Source organism: Pinus tabuliformis, chromosome 6 (assembly GCF_031772625.1).
Source record: "Pinus tabuliformis cultivar Carrire ecotype Pingquan chromosome 6, CPIR1, whole genome shotgun sequence".
Lineage (NCBI taxonomy): Eukaryota > Viridiplantae > Streptophyta > Pinopsida > Pinales > Pinaceae > Pinus > Pinus tabuliformis.
Window position 1 is genome coordinate 369,760,578 of NC_142292.1, and position 14,573 is coordinate 369,775,150.

Sequence of the window (14,573 nt, forward strand, 5' to 3'; positions counted from 1 at the left end):
TTTCAATCCTCTTCTGTGCAATTTTTATGGGAAATCGTAACTTCACCTGAGATTAATAAATCAACCGGGATGGAGAATTCCTCAGCAGCATTGTGTGAGCTCATTACCTATTCTGCATCATCAGCCTTCATCTGGTTCTGTTTTGAACACATAAAATAATGGTGCTACGACTTAATTCATTCCTTGCACATATCTAATCCCCGGGTTCAGCTTTGCGAAAATTAATAAGATTGCGCTTCAATGCTTCCTGATTTTCAATTGCAAATGTACAATCTCCAGAGAAAAATGCGTATCTGGCTGTGTACGTTTTACATCACGCTCAATCTGTTCGATTGTCTCTGTATCCTGTTTGATTGTCTCTGTATCAATAACAATGGCATAGAACGCAAAACTCGAACATCCAGCAGGGGAAAGTAAGAAATCTCCTGGACCTGCACTTAACCAATATCGCAAAGATCCTTTCCTGCAATGTGAAGCAGCTACAGTCTGCAAGAGAATGCTCCTTAAAGATAAGCGGTCAAAAGGAGGAATAATCTTTGCCACGGACGCAGATCTCAGAAACCGGTCCAGGTGTGGGTCCAATTCATAGAGATAACCATCAATTATCATAGCAGTGTCAAACACACCATGCCCTCGGTGAACCATGTGGTCATCAATAGGAATTACCATCATTGTTGGATCAGTGGTAATACCCCCAAATATGCTTGAATACATAGCAGGGTAAGGTTGCTTGCTGCGTCCACCCAATCAGCTTGACAGCATGTCTTCCTAAATAACGACCCTGGACATCAGTTTCATAATGGGCAAAGTCCTCATAAACAGAAAATGAGACCTCTATCGGACCATTAGTGAAAACCTCAGCCATTATATTGTATGGATCTGATTTGATTCTGTATGCATTTGAACTGTAGTGCTTGGAGTGTGACCAATTTTGATTATCCTTGCAGTGCTTGACACACCGAGGTGTTGGGTATGAAGGCTCACAACCTAATCATCGTTGTCAAAGTAGGGATAACACTCATCAGTTACAACACCCCTTAGACTGAAATAGCGCCATGCAGATAATGGAAAACCACCATTACACCCTGATCCACATCTAAATCCACAGCGTGCCACTAAATCGTTTTCTGAAAGAGTGGCATTCACTTGAAAGTGAACGCAAAATCGGTCTGACAGTGCTTCTACGGCTGCAAATGCCCAACATGAACCACAGTGCCCCTGATCTAATATGGTCCTAGTAGAAGTACAATGCGGCCAAGCTTTGCGTGCATCAAATTTACTTGGTAGCTTTAGACCCTTGGGATAAAATCGAATAGGAACAGTTTCTAACAGCTTCTGAGGAGTGGGAAGTACACCAAGGAGATGTGCAAATTCTCCTACCGTGTAATTGGAAAATCGAGTACCCATGGCAGCCTTCCAACCAGCATTTGAAATATGCATGTCACTTTATAAATAGGACTGAAGAATTCATAATTGAATTATCGAGGAATCAATATCTTTGCCTATTAGGTTGTTTCTTCATCATCATGGCAAATATCGATTTCTACTTTCTTATATATGAAGCAGCTAGCAAATGCAACATAGATGCATAGGAACAGTGCACTCAGTGCAGCCAGAGACCAATAAAAGTAGTCCAAATGAGCTCTGTTCAGGTTGTCAGCAAACCAGCTCTGCTTCTTCCCTCTGCTACTTAGTTCCTCAAGAATAGAAATATAAAAGCTGCTCAAGAAACTACCTATGCCGAAAACACTCAAATAGAGAGCGATACCTAAGTTTCTCATTGTGTCAGGCATCTGATCATAAAAGTACTCTTGCAGTCCTATCATTGTAAAAACATCTGATATACCAAATAGTATGTATTGTGGAAGCAACCAAAAAATTCTCAATGGAATCGCGGCATGGGGCATATCTTCCAATCCATTATCCTTTGCCACTTGGAGCCTTTTCATTTCTGTCAAGGCAGCAACAGTCATAGAAAGAATAGAAGTAAATATACCAATACCTATCCTCTGAAGCAGTATTATACCACGCTCATTTTTGGTTATTTTCTGGCCACTGGAACAAAGATGCGATCATACACAGGCACAGGCACAAGAATAGAGAGACTAATGAAGCTTTGTAAAGATGCTGCAGGAATCTCAAAGTTGTATCCATTGTGCTTGATGCAAATGCCATAGTAATCAGAGATAATGTGAAAGAATAAACAAGTAGAAAAGTCACTTTTGTATCTGATACATCAAAGAGTCCAGTGACTTTGGCCATCAAAACCAAGATCAGAGAGGTGAAAGCACCCATTGCCTTGACTGAACCTGCATGATAATCTGCTAAACAATGACCCCTTGCATTTCATCTTTCGCTGTTTCACCATCTGCTCTATTCATAAAAGCAACAAAACCACAGTTCCGTTGCCTCCTTCGCTCTTCTTCTGTTTTTGGCCACATTAATTGGGTTTTTATCCCTCATTTCGTTGCCAGGCAAATTTAATATCCTCTTTTGGAGATATTGGCTCCATCAATGACCCCGCCTCTTCATGTTTTCTGGATTCAGCTTCGCCATCAATAAACACTTCCCTTTTGAACCTACCATGACAGATCAATTACATAAATTTAAACAATACATTAATGATTTCTTCTTCAAAACAGGGTTTTGAAGAAGAATCAATCTCTGACAAGAGACGGAGTCTAACAAACTCTACAACATCTAGTTGATGAGTTTTGATAACATCGAGGTTGTGACGTGCATGCCACGAATCTAGGGGAAGCAACACTTGGTGGGAGGTTTTGAAATTTCTCCTTGCATGTAACCTCCAACTGCTAAACATAGATCCCTGAAACAAGGGATGCCTTTGCATGTTGCCTTGGGAGAAGCAGCCCATGCATGCAAGTCTGTTTTGCTCAGTCCCGGAGGGAACCGGTCAACTCAGCTGCACATGCAAGAGACTGCTCAACTGCTGGAGAAAAATGCGCATTTCTGGTTGGGAGTTGGGCTGGCTGCCCAGGAGATTTGCACAATTTCTGGGCAGAGCAGCTGACTGCTGCCTAGATTTGCGCAAATCCTAGGCTGAACAACCTGCTACTGGGAAAATTTGCACAAATCCTGCTGGGAGGGTTGGCTGGCAGGATTGCGCAATCCTGGAGCCCAGCAGGCTGTCAGAGAGGATTGCGCAATTCCTAGAGGGAAGGCTGGTTGCCCTCCAGAAATGCGCAATTTTCAAGGGGAAGCTTCTCAGCCTGCAGCTGGACCAAGTCCAGGTGAGCGGCCTGTGAGGGGAATGGATCAAGATGTGACCGACAGGCTGTCTTTGTGCAAGAAAGACATTAAAGCTTGTGAACTTGACGAAGCAAGGAAAGGTGCTATGAAGGTTGGAAGGGAGGCTCCAAAACGAGGCTAAGGCAAAATTTTGGAGGGTGAATGTAGCCACTAAAACACTTGGCGACACACTGGTAGAACTCCAGCTCTCTGAATGGACCTTGTTCGTGAAAAGCAAGTCTAACTCCTCTGGAAGTATTGTTCTGTTTTCAGCTCATCTTGGTTTCACACTAACTTGATTATAAGATGTAGCATCTACCAAACCCTTGATCGATTGAGACACATTCCAAGCCAAGGCAACACAGGTTTTTTGATTAGGGTTGAGGGGTATATAGGTGCACAAGCATTATAGTCGTCAGAGTCTTATTTTCATCTATGGTGTTGCTCCACTGCTAGCAGGCCTGGACAGGACCCTGGTGGAGTCACATAGGAACACAAGCATGGCTCCGCTGCCAGCGAGCCTGGTCAGTACCCCGACGGAGTTGCTTGCATCACCTCCCTGCACAGGAAGCCTTTCTCTTCTTTCGCCTTATTCATTTTTCACTTTTCATTGTGCATAACACTTATTCATTTCAAAGGTGGAAGAGGGATCTCGACTTATTGAGAGCAGAAGAGGTTGTTCCAACAGAGAAGTAGTTTATTGTATCTCTGACGTGCCTATTAAGGTTTCCCCCCTTACCTTACTCTACTTGACTGAGCTGACAAGGGTTAACCCAAAAACAATCGACTAGAGAAGGTGATGCTAGTTAGCACACAAGCATTGTGTTTACACCAAGGTTCACTTCGAATAGTATGTATTTTCCTTCGATGTATCATGGACTAAAAGTAACAAGCTCATCATACAGAGGCAAGATGATAGATAACCAAGTAGTGATAGATGTACAAGCCCTCTTGTACTTCACCTAGCTCGCTTCAAGAGTCATACATGGCTTCATGCAAAACTAACCTATGAATGAAACAAGAAAATGAAATAATAATCAATAAAGAAAAGCAAGAGCAGAAGCAAAAAATGAAAGTGAAGCAAGTAAAAAACAAGCAAGCAAACAAAGCACGTAAGCAAACAAGCATGCAAGCAAACAACTGAAAGCAAACACTACTACTACTCCTACACTAATGGTACATGGGCTTGATCACGTGAAGTGATACTTCCAATGCAGCCATCGGCGCATTGGTAGACCCATGTTGGTGAAGGCTTGGTCCGCGAGCAACCCAGTTGTGTGAACCAGCAAGCAAGAAAGATATAACAATGAAGACAACCACACTTCGTGATTCAAAGTGCCCACGAGACATAAGTGAGTGCATGTGCATGACGAGAAGTCCGCGGACTTATCATGGTGCTATGTGACACTACATGCAACTTTGAAGCATAAGCACACTCTTGACTGTGACATGCAAGCAAACGAAAGAAACAAAGATAACTTGCATCGCGCACAAGTGCTTGCAATGTAAGACTCCTCCAATGCATGAACAATGGGATCATGTAGTTCGAGTGGAGGAAGTAAAATCTGAGTGTTAGATTGATATTGAGTGCATATAGATGAGTGATGAGGAGCCTAAAGTGTTTGAAAAATCTCCTAATCGGAAGCGAAACCAACCTCAGGGCAGCGAGGTCTTGACATAACCATCAGCTCGAGCTGAAGTGCCTCGACGGTCTGTGGGGTTTCGACTTCATTGATAGATGGATATTCATAGACCAGTGGCTTAGACAGATTATCAATGAGTGAATCAACATTGTGATTGGATGATGAGGAGAAGAGATCACGACAACCAAGATCAAAAAATTTAGGATGTTGGTCGGCATCCTCATGGTTTGATGGATCACATAGAGGGGAAGATGAGGAGGAAGGATATTCATCCTCTGCATTTCTGGAAAAAGCAGATGAAAGATTAAGTGGATTTCCAATGAATGATTGGTCCTCTCCTTTGTTGGATGTTGGGCTAACATATGGTGTGTCCTGCGAAAGATCAACAATGGGTGCACCCGTGGATGAAGACACACATGCGAAATCATGGACGACAGGTTCACCAATGATGTTAGGAAAGAATGGAGGGGGCTCGGATGGAAGGGAGTCATCCTTCACCGAGTGCTGATGCTCAAGCTCCCACTCATACTCTTCATGAATGACAGTGCATGTTGGTTGTGCAACACCAACTCCATCAGTGGGTTGTTCCTCCTTCACAACAAGTGAAGAGTCCGGAATGGATGAGCATAAGACAACATCATCCTGAGGAACACCCAGGTGCAAAGATGGAGGTCGTAGAAAAGTATGCATATGAGAACTCGAAGGACTCACAACCAAATCTACGCGAAAATCGAGTGGAGTGATGTTGGGAGAGTGTGAAGGATGAACAGGTGTGTGAGCATGATCCTCAACATCACTAGGCAGTGGTGGAGCTGCTGAATGAGAGGGAGGCAGACAATCAATTGAGACAGTGCCCGCTCCCACATGAGATTGCGCAGTTCCATCAATGAAGAATGTTGAGTGAGGCTTGATATCAAGCTTCCTCTTGGGACAGGTAGATTTCTTAAGGCAATACTCGAACCGGTCCCAAAGATAAGCAAACTTCATCTGGCTCCTCGGAGCTTGAAACTACAAGTCATGGAAGCGCTGCCAAAAATCAATAACGGATTCATGCGGAGCCCTCCGTTGCTGTAACAGTTTCCAGTCAAGATGGTCTGGATCAAAATGATAAAACATGTCTTCAATGAGATCACAGAAGTGCTCAAATGAGTGCATGGTGTTAGCCGGTAGGTTGAGCACCCAATAAAATGGAGATTCGCGAAGGGTGTATGCAAGTAGCAAACCAACCTGTTTGTCTAAAAACTCATCTTCCTCATAAATCGTGGAAAGACAGTTTTATAAGTTCTCAGGCCAGGCCACTTCACCTTCACCATCATACGTGTTAGTGGACAAGAGATCGAAAAGCTTCCTTGAGATGGAGACATCTTCACAATTCGAAAAACAACTTGGGGGAAGAAGAGTGCAAGACTCGAAAGATATGCAAAGGTTCAAAACTGGATGAGAGGACATTGCTTGTCATTAGGCCCTCCTTCTAGCACCATAAATGTTGATGGTGTTGGACCCGCCAACATATCAAGGGGATCTCCCCAATAAGAAGTCCTAACCAGACCTTAGATTGTTTGATGTAGCAGTCCCAACAGTGGATCGTAAGGTAATGCCTTGACCATGATGTCGCACAGAGGCAAGTAAGATAACTTTGTCAGTAGCAAGGGTGTGACTGATGCAGTGAGTCAAGGAAGGTGTATGAGAGGTTTTAACACTTCGAAGGGGGAAGGAGGTGAAGGTGAGTTCCAAGTTGAAAGGGATCAGTCCCAACTCGGCTAGGAACACACAACACAAAGGACATGCACAACTTCTGGTGGAGCAGTCCACTCGGATGCGGCAGTCACATCATACAAGGTAAGATAACATGTACAACACTCATGGATCAGTCTGAGACGAGTGCGACGGTTGTTATAGCAAGGTTCAAGTGAAAGGTATGTCTGATGTCCGGCAGAGCAGTCGACATGGACGATGACAACATTAACAACATATGCAACACATTAACAACAAGATTCATATAATTGCATGTGAATCAGTTCATACACAAGTACGTAAGTTAAACAACATATATCATTAAAGCAACCGGAGCAGTCCAACTACAATAACAACATATGCATGAAAATGTGCTGGCTCTTATTATATAAAGAAGTGTAAGTCACAATCATACAATACATCCATGTAAACCTGCTAGCCCCAACAGTGGAATGTTACAGCCACATCCGCCTGCTCCTCCAAAGAGATGTACTAGCTTCGTGCAGTGGAGAAGCCAAGGCATGTTACAATATTGTTCAAGCCTTCTTCAAGAGAGTCTTAGTAGAAGCTTGGCTGACCAAAAGCCTCTACAATGAGTTATGAGGGACTATTTATAGCAAAGGATGGGGTGACCCTTGACATTCCATTTTGTGACAATTTAACTACCCTCATGACTCTTCACCTACTCTATAACTGTTACATCCAACTATTGACACTTGGCTTACACTTGACATGACTCAACATTACAATGCACATGTACTCATGTGAGACAACATGGCTTGAGAAAGCCTTGCAAGACATCACTGACACTCGGTCTGCTGTGATGATACCAACTCTTTGACATGCTTGTGATGGTAAAGGTGGTGAGTTGATGCCAAGCTTGGTTGTCCGTGATGGTGTGCATGCACCTCATGGTGACATCTTGCTGAAACGAACTCTTGCCTCCGTTGCAACCGGTGCATTAGTTTAGCCCCTTCATCCAACTCGTCTGCTAACATGTGCATGGTATTCTTGGGTGCGGCTGAACTGGAAACACACTGATGCATAGTGTCCGTGCTGATCTTCAAGTGTGTGTTGATGGTCATGCGCATCAACTTATCGAAGTACATGTTTAGCCCCAGTTGGACTTGCTTCTTGCCTTCGCCTTGGTGAGTGTGTTGAATGGGTTGGGTTGCATGTGTGCGCTCAACGACATGCATGTTGCTGAATCCCTTGCATGCGATCAACAACACTGCTCACCATGTCTGCTTCGTGTCAACTACTGGGATGGATCTTTAACTTGTACAGGTGCAGTTTCATCCGTGAGTGCATGTTGCATCCACTATTGTTCCTATTCCTGTTGCAACTCATTCGTCTATCTGTGCAGCTTCATGTTCTTCCTGAGTTGCTGCTTCAACACATGTAACTCATTCTTTGTTCCATATTATGCCTTCGCGTGATCTTCATGTCATGCCGTCACTTCATAGCCTGAGTCTCCAAAGTCACTTTCATTATCAATGGATCTTCTTGATCTTGTAGCTTTGTTCCACCTCTGTGTTGTCAACAACCTTCCTCTTGCATTCGCCGCATTTGGTATGCTACCTTCAGCTACTGGTCATGATGTTGCTCGCTATGATGTTGCTGCTTGATGTCCTTGTCTACAAACAACTTGATGTCTTCGTAGGTAGATAAGTCGATGGACACTTGATCGACTGCATTCCCAAGTGTGCTTTGAATGATGTCTTCGTCTCTGCTCTCCTGAAAACCATTGTACCTGTACTGCTGAGAGGCAGATGAACACCTGGGATACCTAAAGGCATGGAAACACTCTCGGCAAGTAATCTGTCAGTCAAAAACCAAAATGAACATGAGAACTCATTGCAACATACCTCGATGCATGATCATGAAGGTTGCGCAATTTTAGCCGGGAGGTCGGGAGACCGAGTGTCAAGACTGCACAAGGCACAGTTTGGGCTGCTAGGAGACTGACTGACTCCTGGAACTGCGCAATGCACAATCCAGTCTGGTTGCTAACTGCTGGGATTGCGTAATGTGCAATTCCAGCTGGGAAGGACTGCTGTCCTAAGGAAAGATTTGCGTAATTTCTTGGGCCTATCCTCCAGAAATGCGCGAAACAGTGCTGGAAAGGAATGCGTAAATCTGGAGAGGAAGGTGAGCCTTCCTTTCCCAGATTGTGCAATGCAGCCTTGGTGAAGGCAGAGCCCGAGCCAAGGTTGGCCTGACTCACTGATGGGCAACTGAAAGCAAGTAAGTTAGTGAATGCATGGCGACACTAAGTGATAGAAAAAGTGATTAACAATGCATGCAAAACATGAATGAAATATTTAGCAAACATATCAACATGCTTGTGGGTGAGGTAGTTTGCCGGTTGAGCGAATGTCAGTGCAAAAAAATTTCATGCATGCAATATCAATGAGATAGCAACAAAATCTGAAATAGAGCTAGGAAAAGCTAGTATACATGTAAACGATAGGAAGCGTTCAAATAAATCAAGCAAACAATACTCCCACAAGCGAAAACACAAAAAGCGACAAAAATGCAACATAAGGCATGAGAATCGGGCTTACCCCAAAACAACTGAGCTGAATGTGTCAACTGCTTCTAGATGTGATGTGGGATGCCAGAGCTACAAGGTTGATGTGAGGAATGAGCTTTGTAGCGTCCAATTGATGAGTTTTGATAACATCGAGGTTGTGACACGAATGCCACGAATCTAGGGAAGCGACACTTGGTGGGAGGTTTCAGAATTGCTCCTTGCACGTAACCTCCAACTACTAAACATAGATCCCTGAAACAAGGGTTGCCTTTGCACGTTGCCTTGGGAGAAGCAACCCATGCATGCAAGTTTGTTTTGCTTAGTCCCGGAGGGAACTGGTCAACTCAGCTGCACATGCAAGAGCCTGCTCGACTGCTGGAGAAAAATGTGCATTTTTGGCTAGGAGCTACGCTGGCTGCCCAGGAGATTTGCGCAATTTCTAGGCAGAGCAGCTGACTGCTGCCCAGATTTGCGCAAATCCTGGGCTAAATAGGCTGCTGCTGGGAAAATTTGCGCAAATCCTGCTGGGTGGGTTGGCTGGCAAGATTGAGCAATCCTGGAGCCCAGCAGACTGTGAGAGAGGATTGCATAATTCCTTGAGGGAAGGTTGGTTGCCCTCCAAAAATGTGCAATTTTCTAGGGGAAGCTTCTCAGCCTGCAGCTGGACCAAGTCCGAGTGAGCGGCCTGTGAGGGGAATGGATCAAGTTGTGACCGATAGGTTGCCTTTGTGCAAGAAAGACACTAAATCTTGTGAACATGACGAAGCAAGGCAAGCTATTGTGAAAGTTGGAAGGGAGGCTCCAAAACGAGGTTAAGGCAAAATTTTGAAGGGTAGTTGTAGCCGCTACAACAGGTCACGACCCAGACACCAAATTGGTGTATGAGACCCCCTTGTTTGTGGGACAAGGGACCCACCTCCGCACAATGATTTGATTGCTAAGTTTACGAAGGCATACATACTCTACCCCCTTTGGTTTTGAACTTGTGACCTCTTAGGAGGAAACACATGCTCTTAACCATTAAGCCCACTCAAGCTGTGTAGGCCCACTCAAGTTGTATATACCATTATTTATATTTGTATAGCTTTCACATATGTATATAAATATAAATATTCTTAATTTTAATTTTATTAAAACTTTATTAATACATATAATTATACATATGTGGTGGGAATTTTTCTTTTTATTAATTAAATTCAAATATGATATTATGAAATACAATAGTTATAAATATAAATTATTATTTTAATTTATATGTTAAAATGATCTTAAATTACTATTTATACTAGCCTAGATCCATCTTAAGTCAGTGCTTAGAAGGATCAAAATGAAAATAGATTTGATCCGTCTGAGAGCTTGATAGACTTGGAGTTAAGATGGATCTAGGCTAGTTAATTACTAAACTTTAAATATGCTATATTAAAGGAGAATGACATGGGAAAAATATGTTACATTAGCTAAGAATACCATGGTAAGAACCATGAGTTAAAAATACTAAAAAAACCATTTATTTATATTATAATTTTATTTTATTTTAATCTAATAAAAAAATTAAAAATTATAATACAGCGAGCCGGACAATTGTTTTCAGAGATGCTAGTGCAAGGATTTCACATCTGTATACAAAAACGATTCCACAATGATAATACTTTAGTACAAGGGCCGAATCGGATGTTGGCTAGTCACGATATCTTCTGAACACAGTAATATCTTCTTGACTTCTGTTCTGATTTTACGGTGAGCTCATCAAAGCTTTGCAATTTTACGACGGCGAAATTGTGCATGTTTTCACGTTTCCCGGTGATTCCCGTGAAAACTCTGCAATTTTATATGGCGGCGAAGTTGCAATGTGCGTAGACGAGAAGGAATCCATTTTTTCTAAAATTAGAAAAGAATTAGTGTCGGTGTGAAGCCCTGATCCCTATATTCACTTGCCGTGAAAGTCCGATGACGAACATCCCAAATATTCGACAAATTGACCAGCGTTTGTTATTTTTTTAGTAGCATGGATCTCCGCGGCATTGTCATGTATTCATAGATTTTGAAGGTTTAAGGAAGGAGCCTTAGTCCAACCCTAACATAAACAACTTTATCAGAAAAACACCATTCATTGTTCTACCTGTATTTTGTCGTTACACTGCATTTCAAAGAAGCGTAGGCGGCAGGCAATTGCGTGAATATCTGTGGCATTTCCGTTGTTCATTTATTTTGGCATGACCCGCATATAGACACAGAATTGCAACTTGTTGGCACGGGTGCGGGAACACGGTGCCATTTCGAGGCTTTGAGGTTCAATCCCAGATCTAGCGAGCTGCCAAATTAAGCGCCAACATCAACGGGGTCTCTAGGTTTGGAGCGAAGCAAGTCGCATGAAGTGAAGAAGCGGTCTGGTCCGACTATTGTAGAATTTTTTGTTGGTTGGACGAAGAATCCGCAGTGGCAGCTTCGAACCCTCGACCATACCGGGTGGATCTTAAAATAAAAGGAATTTCTCGCTGACTAGCAATTAATGCTCTCGCAATGATCATGGAATGGATTGGAATGGATTTTGACCTATAAATCATTTTTAATTAACAGCGAGAAGTGAACAATGAGCATTGAGAGCAACGAGCAGTGAACAATGAGCAGTGTGAAAGCAGGGAGCTTTTATGCAGCATAAGTATCGAGCAGGGATAACCTAAACAACAGGGAGCAGTGCGAAGTAATCTTGGCATTTTATAGACCTACATATTTCTCAAAACAGGTTGGAAGACAAATGCATTCAAACATGACAAAGGAACACGAAATTTCAGAACATGTGGAGACAAATGATTTAGGACAAGTGAAAATTGCCTCATCCGCCAAAGCTGGGAAGTGGGTTTGGGTCAATGACAACAATATTGGGGCATTTTAAAATTAAGAATATCCCGTCTAAAATGGGAGCAAACAAGGAATAAACGGTCTAAAAAGAAAAGTACTTGAGCCCTTTGCAAAAAGCACTCAAACAAGTCTCCTCTACAAGCACGTGGCAACAAAAAGTCCAGAGGAAAAGTCATTGATTATTTTGCCTTATATAGTCCCACATCCACACTTATCATTTGGTCATCTGATCTTTATGTGAAAGAATTGTTAAATGCAAAACAAAGGTTGGAGGTTTTAGAAGCTAAAGGGCAGGAAAGAGATCATAAAATTCATATAATAACAGTTGAGAACAAGGCTTTAGCAGAAAGTAATAAAGTTTTAAAAGAACAAGTGGCATTGCTATAGGAAGCTCTCTTGATAGGGAAGACAGAATGGCAATGCATGAAGGCGGATGTGAAAAACATAAAGAAATCTGTAGTGGAAAGTACAGAGGTGGTGAATGTGAAATCATCCTAGGATAAAGGGAAAACAAAACAACCATGAAGAGAACGCAAGAGAAGAAACGAAAGGAGATTCCACCAAAGTTTCCAAAACTTGGGCTCAAGTTATTAGCAATTCTGCTAATAAGGAAGGAAAAACAAATATTTAGGTTGACAACATGCAAGATAGTGAAGGCAAGGAAAGCCAAAATAAGGCAACAAACATAATTATTAAAGGGGTGAAAGACTATGAGAAAAATGAATGTACTATTAACCTTGCAAGAGACTTCTTGAAAGACAAGTTGCTATGGCAAGGAAAAATATGCCAAGCATGGAGGGTGGGTAAGTTTAACGGAGAGAGAGCCAGGCCCATAAAAGTTATTATGCCTAGCTTGCATGATAAATATATCATTCTAAGCAATAAACATCTCTTGAGGGGTTTTCGTTTTTTCCTAGAAGAAGATTTAATTGTAAAACAACAGGAGGAAAGAAGGGAGGAAATTTTAAAGGTTAGGGCAACAAGAGATGAAGGTAAGAGAGCATGGATTTATAAAGGCAAAGCCATGATAACGCAATTTGTATCTCCTTCCAAAACAAAGCAGCAATATGGTAATAAAGAAGAGACAACAAACTCTTCAACAGAAATCATAAAGCAAGGTCAGTGTGGGAAAGCAGGGACAAAGACTCAAATGTGAGTCTTTCATATCAAAATAAATAGTAATCAAGTCATACGCAAGTTTCCTTAAGATTATTTTGTTGGAACTGCAAAGGTTACCTATGGAGACGAGGACTTGGGTTAGGGCCTATTGCGGACGATAGAGACATAATTTGCCTCATAGAAACACATGAGCATGAAGGGTGCAAGACACTTTTGTTTGAAGGATACTAGAAGATGGCAGTGTGGAACAAGGCATCAGGGAATGACAAAGGGAATGAAGATATCATGGGTTTAGTAAGGGATAAAGAAGGTTGTCTCATTCAGTTAGAAAAATAAGACTCAAATAAGCAATTCATTTAGTTTAAAATATCAGAAAATGGAAACCACATCAGAATTGCAGAATGCTATTTTGCGCTGCAGGTTCCAAAAATCTATAAAGGTAGAGGGCTTGACCACAAAGATCCATTTGCAGCCTTAAAAGCGGAGATTGCAACATATTCACAACTAGGTGAAGTCCTTATAGTGGGTGATTTCAATGCTAGGATTACAAGTGAGCAAGCTAGCATTCTTTGTTGTAAAGATGATTGTGACCCTATTTGGCTTACAGAAGAAATTAATCATCAGCGGGAAAGAATTTCAGAGGACAAGGGCTGCAATCTCTTTGGTGAACAATTGCTTACTCTATGTGAGGCCTTTGATTTAGTCATTTGTAATGGCTTGACTAGATGGGCAAAGTCCGGTAATTTCACTTGCAATACTCATAATGAAGCAAGTGTGGTAGATTATGTAATTTGCTCTCATGGTTTGTATGAGAAAATGGAGGAAGTTTCGATTGGAGATTAGTTGTGGGACTTGAAATCAGATCACAAGCCAATTTATTTATGTTTCCCTTGGATTGGAAAGAAATAATTAGAATAAAAAATTCAGCATGTCCAACAAAATCTCCCACAGGGCAAAATTCTTTTGACCCCAGAAAATTGTAATACCTTCAAAATGACGTTAGAGAGGCTCTTCGAGAAGGAGAAAATTACAATTCACAACCTTCATAGTCATGAATTAACACATTTAATTCAATGTGCATTTGCAAAGTGCAAAAGAGCAAAAATTAATAAGTCTAAAACAAATTGCTTTCTGCTTAATGCTTGGTTTGACAAGGAATGCAAAAAGGCAAGGAGAATGTGGAAAGAGTCAAACAAGGATAACATAAAGCTCAAAGCTTACAAATAGTTACTAAGCAAGAAAAAGGTCGATTTCAAGGCTTCAAGGAGGGAAGAACTAATCTTCCTTGGGAAAAATAATCCCAAAATATTTTGGAAGGAGCTCCAACCGAAAAAGATACAAATTGAAAATAAGATTACAACTTCTAAATGGTTTGACTATGCAAGACAACTATATGAGCAGGTCCCCAAGGTTGACCCTCCCCCCTTGGTCAA

General features: G+C 41.9%; 2 pseudogenes; both read right to left on the reverse strand.

The window, feature by feature from the left end:
• Positions 1 to 679: 679 nt before the first annotated feature.
• On the reverse strand, positions 680 to 1,440 carry LOC149258834 (cathepsin B-like protease 3 pseudogene; annotated as a pseudogene).
• On the reverse strand, positions 1,440 to 2,441 carry LOC149258835 (protein NRT1/ PTR FAMILY 5.12-like; annotated as a pseudogene).
• Between the last annotated feature and the right edge of the window lie 12,132 nt (positions 2,442 to 14,573).